The sequence below is a fragment of the Neomonachus schauinslandi genome, chromosome X (assembly GCF_002201575.2).
Source record: "Neomonachus schauinslandi chromosome X, ASM220157v2, whole genome shotgun sequence".
Classification (NCBI taxonomy): Eukaryota; Metazoa; Chordata; class Mammalia; order Carnivora; family Phocidae; genus Neomonachus; species Neomonachus schauinslandi.
The window spans coordinates 47851866-47860387 of record NC_058419.1 but is presented as its reverse complement, the minus strand read 5'-3'; positions in this window follow the sequence as shown (position 1 = coordinate 47860387).

Genomic DNA, 8522 nt, shown 5'->3' with positions numbered 1-8522 from the left:
AAAAATATTCCATCTTTATGGATCAGAAAAAGTATTATAACTAAAATGTCCATATTACTCAAAACCATCTATAGATGCAATGAAATCCCTATCAAAATTCCAGTGGGTGATCAGAGCTTTGTAATATAGCTTGAAGTCAGGCATCATGATGCCCCCAGCTTTGGTTTTCTTTTTCAACAATCCCCTGGCGATTTGGGGACTTTTCTGGTTCCATACAAATTTCAGGATTGTTTGTTCCAGCTCTGTGAAAAATGTCAATGCTACATTTTATACAAAGATAAACTCAAAATGGATGAAAGATCTCAATGTGAGACAGGAATCCATTAAAATCCTAGAGGAGAACATAGGCAGTAACCTCTTCAACATCAGCCACAACAACTTCCTTCAAGACATGTCTCCAAAGGGAAACAACAGTGAAAATGAACTTTTGGGACTTCATCAAGATAAGAAGCTTTTGCATAGCAAAGGAAACAGTCAAAAAAACTAAAAGACAACCCACTGAATGGGAAAAGGTATTTTCAGATGACATGATAGATAAAGGGCTGTTATCCAAGACCTATAAATAACTTCTCAAACTCAACACCCAAAAAACAAATAATCCGGTCAAGAAATGGGCAGAAGTCATGAACAGACACTTCTCCAAAGAAGAAATACAAATGGCTAACAGTCACATGAAAAAAATGTTCAACATCACTAGCCATCAGGGACATACAAATCAAAACCACAATGAGATATTACCTCACACCATTCAGAATGGCTAAAATTAACAAGTCAGGAAACAACAAATGCTGGCAAGCGTGTGGAGAAAGGGGAACCCTCTTACACTGTTGGTAGGAATGCAAGCTGGTGCAGCCACTCTGGAAAACAGTATGGAGGTTAAAAATAGTTAAAAATAGAGTTACCCTATGACCCAGCAATTGCACTACTAGGTATTTACCCCAAAGATACAGATGTAGTGAAAAGGAGGGACACGTGCACCCCAACGTTCATAGCAACAATGTCCAAAATACCCAAACTGTGGAAAGAGCCGAGATGCCTTCAACAGATGAATGGATTCAGAAGATGTGGTCCATATATACAATGGAATATTACTCAGCCATCAGAAAGGATAAATACCTACCATTTGCATCAACATGGATGGAACTGGAGGAGATTATGCTAAATGAAATAAGTCAAGTAGAGAAAGACAATTATCATATGGTTTCATTCATATGTGGAACATAAGGAATAGCATGGAGGACCATAGGGGAAGGAAGGGGAAACTGAATGGGGAGAATCAGAGAGGGAGCTGAACCATGAGAGACTATGAATTCTGGGAAACAACCTGAGGGTTTCAGGGAGGAAGGGGGTGGGGTGATGGGGTAGCCAGGCTATGGGTATTAAGGAGGGCACGTGTTGTGATGAGCACTGGGTATTATATGCAACTAATGAGTCATTGAATACTACATCAAAAACTAATGTTGCCCTATACAGTGGCTAACTGAACATAATAAAAAAAATAAAAAATAGAAAGATTTCAAACACAATTAGTTGATGATTTCCACGAACCCAAAATGTGAGGGATCATACATGCTACACCAGGTTGGGAGTGTTCTTTGGAAGTAGTGGTCTAATAAGATTATGAAAAAATAAATGGATTTATTAGAAAAACAACAACAACAACAAAAATTCCAATGGAACTTATCAAAGAAATAATTAAAACAAATAGCCCTAAAATTTGCATAGACACACACACACACATACACAAAACCCACAACCCCCCCAAAAAAAACACACACAAAATGAACAGCCAAAGCTAGAGGCATTACATTTATTCATTTAAAACTATACTACAAAGTACAGTAATCAAAATAGTATAGTACTGGTATAAAAATAGACACATAGAACAATAGAACAGAATTGAAAGCACACAAATAGACTCTCATATATAGAGTCAACTAATATTTGACAGAAGAGCCAAGAATACTCAATGGAGAAAAGATTGTCTAGGGAGGCCTGGGTGGCTCAGTCCATTATGCGTCTGCCTTCTGCACAGGTCATGATCTCAGGGTCCTGGGATTGAGTCCCGCATCAGACTCCTTGCTCACCAGGGAACCTGCTTCTCCTTCTGCCTGCCACTCCCCATGCTGTGCTCTCTCTCTCTCTCCCTCTCTCTCTTTTTCTCACAAATAAAATTTAAGAAAGAAAGAGAGAAAGAGAGAAAGGGAGAAGAAAGAAAGAAAGAAAGAAAAAGAAAGAAAGAAAGAAAGAAAGAAAGAAAAAGAAAGAGAAAGAAAGAAAGAAAGAGAAAAAGAAAGAAAGAAAAGAAAGAAAGAAAGAAAGAAAGAAAGAAAGAAAGAAAGAAAGAAAGAAAGAAAGAAAGAAAGAAAGAAAGAAGAAAGAAAAGATTGCCTTTTCAATAAATGGTTCTGGGAATATTTCATAACCACCTGCAGAAAAATGAAATTGGACCCTGTTGTTTTACACTGCTCAAAAAATTAATTCAAAATCATTTAGGGACATAAATGTAAGTCCTGGAATGGGAAACCCCTAGAAGTAAACATATGGAAAATCTGCTTGACATTGGTCTTTGTCATGTTTTTTTTTTTTTTTGATATGATATCAACAGTGCAAGTAATAAAAGGAGAAATTAACTAGTGGGACTATATCAAACTAAAAACCTTCTGCACAGCAAAAGAATTAACCAAAAAAATGAAAAAGCAATCTACAGAATGGGATAAAATATTTGTAAATCATATCTGATAAAGAGTTAATATCCCCAATACATAAATAACTCATTCAACTCAATAGCAAAAACTAAACATTCTGGTTAAAAATGGGCAGAGGAACTGAATGAACATTTTTCCAATGAAGGCATACAAATAAATGTCTAAGAGCTACATGAAAAGGTATTCAATATCACCAATCACCAGGGAAATGCATGTTAAAACCACAATGAGAATATCACCTCACATGTTTTATGATAAGTATTATCAAAAAGACATGAAAGGAGGTAGAGGGAGCAAGATGGCGGAGGAGTAGGAGACCCAGATTTCGTCTGGTCTCAGGAATTCAGCTGGATAGGGATTCTGAACACCTACGAACTCAACAGGAGATTGAAGAAGAGAATAGCAACAACTCTCTGAACAGAAAAGCGACCACTTTCTGGAAAGTAGGATGTGCAGAGAAGTGAATCCAAGGCGATATTCAGGAGGATAGATGGCGGGGGAGGGGGCCTCCGTCAGCCGCTACCGGCAAGTGATAGAGCAGTGGAGCACAAAATCAGAACTTTTAGAAGTTGGCTCTGCTGAGGGACGTCGCTCCAGTGGCTAAGTGGGGAGTGGGACCCTCGCAGGACAGTGTGTTCTCAGGACCCTCAGGGTCACAGAAAGACCGGGGATGCCTGAGTGAGGCTGAGCTCCCAGGTATGGGAGCGGGGAAGTCAGCTGCGGAGACAGAGATGACGTGTGGGCTCTCAGCTCGGGGATGCCATAAACCGTGATCCATGGCACAGTCGGGCCACTGCTCCTCCAGCAGGGACCCAACAAGCGGCAGATCCGGGGAGACTCCCCTTCCTCCCACAGGAGAAGCAGCGCGGGAGCGCACAGGGATCTGCTGGGTTTGGAGACCACACTGAGTTGGGTGCCAGAAATAGAAACCCTCTGTTGCAGGCTGGGTGGGCACGGAGTGTGGACGGAGACCAGGGAGACAGGAGTGACTGACTGCTTTTCTCTGGGGGCTCACTGGGGAGTGGGGCCCTGAGTTCTCAGCTCCTCCAGGGCAGAGATTGGGAGGCCGCCATTTTCACTCTCGTCCTCCAAAGCTATACTGAAAGCTTGCAGGGAACAAAAGCTCCCGAGAGCAAACCTGAGCAGATTACTTAACCCTGACTGGCAAGGGCGGGGCAATTCCACCTCCGGCAAAGACATTTGGGAACCACGGCAACAGGCCCCTCCCCCAGAAGATCAGCAAGAACAGCCAGCCAAGACCAAGTTTACTAATCAATGAGGACGGCAGAACTCCAGCACTAGGGGAATACTGCACATAGAATTCATGGCTTTTTTACCATGATTCTATAGTCTTTCAAAGTTAATTTTTTTTTACTTTCTTTTTCTTTTTTGAATTTTTCTTTTTCCCTTTTTCAACCAACATCTTATCAATCCCTTTTTTAAAAAACATTTTTATTTTTCATTTTTAGAGTCATATTCTATCCCTTCATAGTAGTTAACCTAATTTTTGGTATATATGTAGAAGTTGTTCTCTCTTTAAAAATTTGGGATACAGTTGCTTCTAACAGACCAAAATATACCCTAAATCTCTAGTGCATGGCTTTATTCTAGTCTCCTGCCTGATCACATTCTCTCCCTTTTTTTTTTTAAATCCTCTTCTTTCTTTTTTCAACCAACTTCTTATCAAGTCCTTTTATAAAATTTCTTATAATTTTCATCTTTACAGTCATATTCCATCCCTTCATCGTATCAACCCTTATTTTTGTACATATATAAGTTTTTCATTCTTTAAAATTTTGGGAGGAACTTTCTTATAAAAGACCAAAATACACCCAAAATCAAGTGTGTGGCACTGATCATGCACCACCATGATCATATTTGATCATATTCTGTGTTCCTGTTTTGTTTTGTTCGATTTTTCAAACAAAAACAGAACAAAACAAAACTTTCTTTATTTCTTTTTCTTTTTTTTTCTTTCCCTTTCTTTTCCCCCAGTTTCAGGTCTTTTCTGATTTGTTTAGAGTATATTTTCTGGGGATTTTGTTACCTTGTTAGCATTTTATTATCTCATTCATCTATTCTCCTCTGGACAAAATGGCAAGACATTAAAAATCACCTCAACAAAAAGAACAAGAGGTAGTACCGACTGCCAGGGACCTACTCAATATGGACATTAGTACAATGTTGGAACTAGAGTTCAGAATGATGATTTTAAAGATACTTGCTGGGCTTGAAAAAAGCATGGAAGTTATTAGAGAAACCCTTTCTGGAGAAATAAAAGAACTAAAATCTAAAGAAGTCAAAATCAAAAAGGCTATTAATAAGCTGTAATCAAAAATGGGGGCACTAACTGCTAGGATAAATGAGGCAGAAGAGAGAATCAGTAACATAGAAGACCAAATGATGGAAAATAAAGAAGCTGAGAAAAAGAGAGATAAACAACTACTGGATCACGAGGGCAGAATTCAAGAGATAAGTGATACCATAAGACGAAACAACATTAGAATAATTGGGATCCCAGAAGAAGAAGAAAGAGAGAGGGGGGAAGAAGGTATATCGGAGCAAATTATAGCAGAGAATTTCCCTAATTTGGGGAAAGAAACAGGCATCAAAATCCAGGAAGCCAGAGAACCCCTCTCAAAGTCAATAAAAATAGGTCAACACCCCGACATCTAATTGTAAAACTTATGAGTCTTGGAGACAAAGAGAAAATCCTGAAAGCAGCTTGGGAGAAGAGCTATGTAACCTACAATGGTAGAAACATTAGATTGGCAACAGACCTATCCATGGAGACCTGGCAGGCCAGAAAAGACTGGCAAGATATATTCAGAGCACTAAATGAGAAAAATATGCAGCCAAGAATACTATATCCAGCTAGGCTGTCACTGAAAATAAGAGAGATAAAAAGCTTCCAGGACAAACAAAAACTAAAAGAATTTGCAAACACCAAACCAGCCCTACAAGAAATATTGAAAGGGGTCCTCTAAGCAAAGAGAGAGCCTAAAAGCAACATAGACCAAAAGGAACAGAGACAATATACAGTAACAGTCACCTTACAGGGAATACAATGACACTAAATTCATATCATTTAATAGTTACCCTGAACATAAATGAGCTAAATGCCCCAATCAAAAGACACAGGGTATCAGGATGGATTAAAAAACAAGACCCATCGATATGCTGTCTGCAAGAGACTCATTTTAGACCCAAAGACACCCCCAGATTGAAAGTGAGGGAGTGGAAAACCATTTACCATGCTAATGGACACCAAAAGAAAGCTGGAGTGGCAATCCTTATACAAGACAAATTAGATTTTAAACCAAAGACTATATTAAGAGATGAGGAAGGACCCTATATCCTACTTAAAAGGTCTATCCAACAAGAAGATCTAACAATTGTAAATATCTATACCCCTAACATGGGAGCAGCCAATTATATAAGGCAATTAATAACAAAAGCAAAGAAACACATTGACAACAATACAATAATAGTGGGGGACTTTAACACCCCCTCACTGAAATGGACAGATCATCTAAGCAAAAGATGAACAAGGAAATAAAGACTTTAAATGACACACTGGACAAAATGGACTTCACATATTCAGAACATTCCATCCCAAAGCAACGGAATACACATTCTTCTCCAGTGCCCATGGAACATTCTCCAGAATAGATCACATCCTAAGTCACAAATCAGGTCTCAACCAGTACCAAAAGATTGGGATCATTCCCTGCCTATTTTCAGACCACATTTGCTTTGAAACTAGAACTCAATCACAAGAGGAAAGTTGAAAAGAACTCAAATACATGGAGGCTAAAGAGCATCCTACTAAAGAATGAATGGGTCAACCAGGAAATTAAAGAAGAATTAAAAAAAAATCAAGGAAACCAATGAAAATGAAAACACAACTGTTCAAAATCTTTGGGATGCAGCAAAGGCAGTCCTAAGAGGAAAGTATATAGCAATACAAGCCTTTCTCAAGAGACAAGAAAAGTCTCAAATACACAACCTAACCCTACACCTAAAGGAGCTAGAGAAAAAACAGCAAATAAAGCCTAAACCCAGCAGAAGAGAAAATAAAAGATCAGAGCAGAAATCAATGAAATAGAAACCAAAAGAACAGTAGAACAGATCAATGAAACTAGGAGCTGTTTCTATGAAAGAATTAACAAGATTGATAAACCCCTGGCCAGACTTATCAAAAAGAAAACAGAAATGACCCAAATCAACAAAATCATGAATGAAAGAGGAGAGATCAGAACCAACACCAAAGAAATACAAACAATTATAAGAACATATTATGAGCAACTCTATGCCAGCAAATTAGATAACCTGGGAAAAATGGATGCATTCCTAGAGATGTATCAACTACCAAAACTGAACCAGGAAGAAATTGAAAACCTGAACAGACCTATAACCACTAAGGAAATTGAAGCATTAATCAAAAATCTCCCAACAAACAAAAGCCCAGGGCCAGATGCCCTCCCAGGGAATTCTACCAAATATTTCAAGAAGAATTAATACCTATTCTGAAAGTGTTCCAAGAAATAGAAATGGAAGGAAAACTTTTTTTAAAACTTTTAAAAAATTTTTTATGAGGCCACCATTACCTAGATCCCCAAACCAGACAAAGCCCCAACAAAAAGGAGAATTACAGACCAATGTCCTTGATGAACATGGATGCAAAAGTTCTCACCAAAGTACTAGCCATAGGACCCAACAGTACATTAAAAGGATTATTCACCACGACCAAGTGGGATTTATCCCTAGGCTGCAAGTTTGGTTCAACATCCGCAAATCAATCAACGTGATACAATCATTAACAAAAGAAAGAACAAGAATCATATGATCCTCTCAACAGATGCAGAAAAAACATTTGACAAAGTACAGCATCCTTTCTTGATCAAAACTCTTCAGAGTATAGGCATAGAGGGTACATACCTCAATATCATAAAAGCCATCTATGAAAAACCTACAACAAATATCATTCTCAATGGGGAAAAACTGAGAGCTTTCCCCATAAGGTCAGGAACACGGCAGGGATGTCCACTATCACCACTGCTATTCAACATAGTATTAGAAGTCCCAGCCACAGCAATCAGACAACAAAAAGAATTCAAAGGCATCCAAATCAGCAAAGAAGAAGTCAAACTCACTCTTTGCAGATGATATGATACTTTATATGGAAAACCCAAAAGACTCCACCCCAAAACTGCTAGAACTCATACAGGAATTCAGTCAAGTGGCAGGATATAAAATCAATGCACAGAAGTCAGTGACATTCCTATACACCAACAACAAGACAGAAGAAAGAGAAATTAAGGAGTCGATCCCATTTACAATGGCACCCAAAACCATAAGATACCTAGGAATAAATCTAACCAAAGAGGCAAAGGATCTGTACTCAGAAAACTATAAAATACTCATGAAAGAAATTGAGGAAGACACAAAGAAATGGAAAACGTTCCATGCTCATGGATGGGAAGAACAAATATTGTGAAGATGTCAATGCTACCTAGAGCAATCTATACATTCAATGCAATCCCCATCACAATACCATCCACTTTTTTCAAAGAAATGGAACAAATAATCCTAAAATTTGTATGGAACCAGAAAAGACCCCAAATAGCCAGAGTAATGTTGAAAAAGAAAAGCAAAAGCTGGCGGCATCACAATTCCGGACTTCCAGCTCTATTACAAAGCTGTCATCATCAAAACAGTATGGTACTGGCACAAAAACAGACACATAGATCAATGGAACAGAATAGAGAGCCCAGAAATGGACCCTCAACTCTATGGTCAACTAATCTTTGA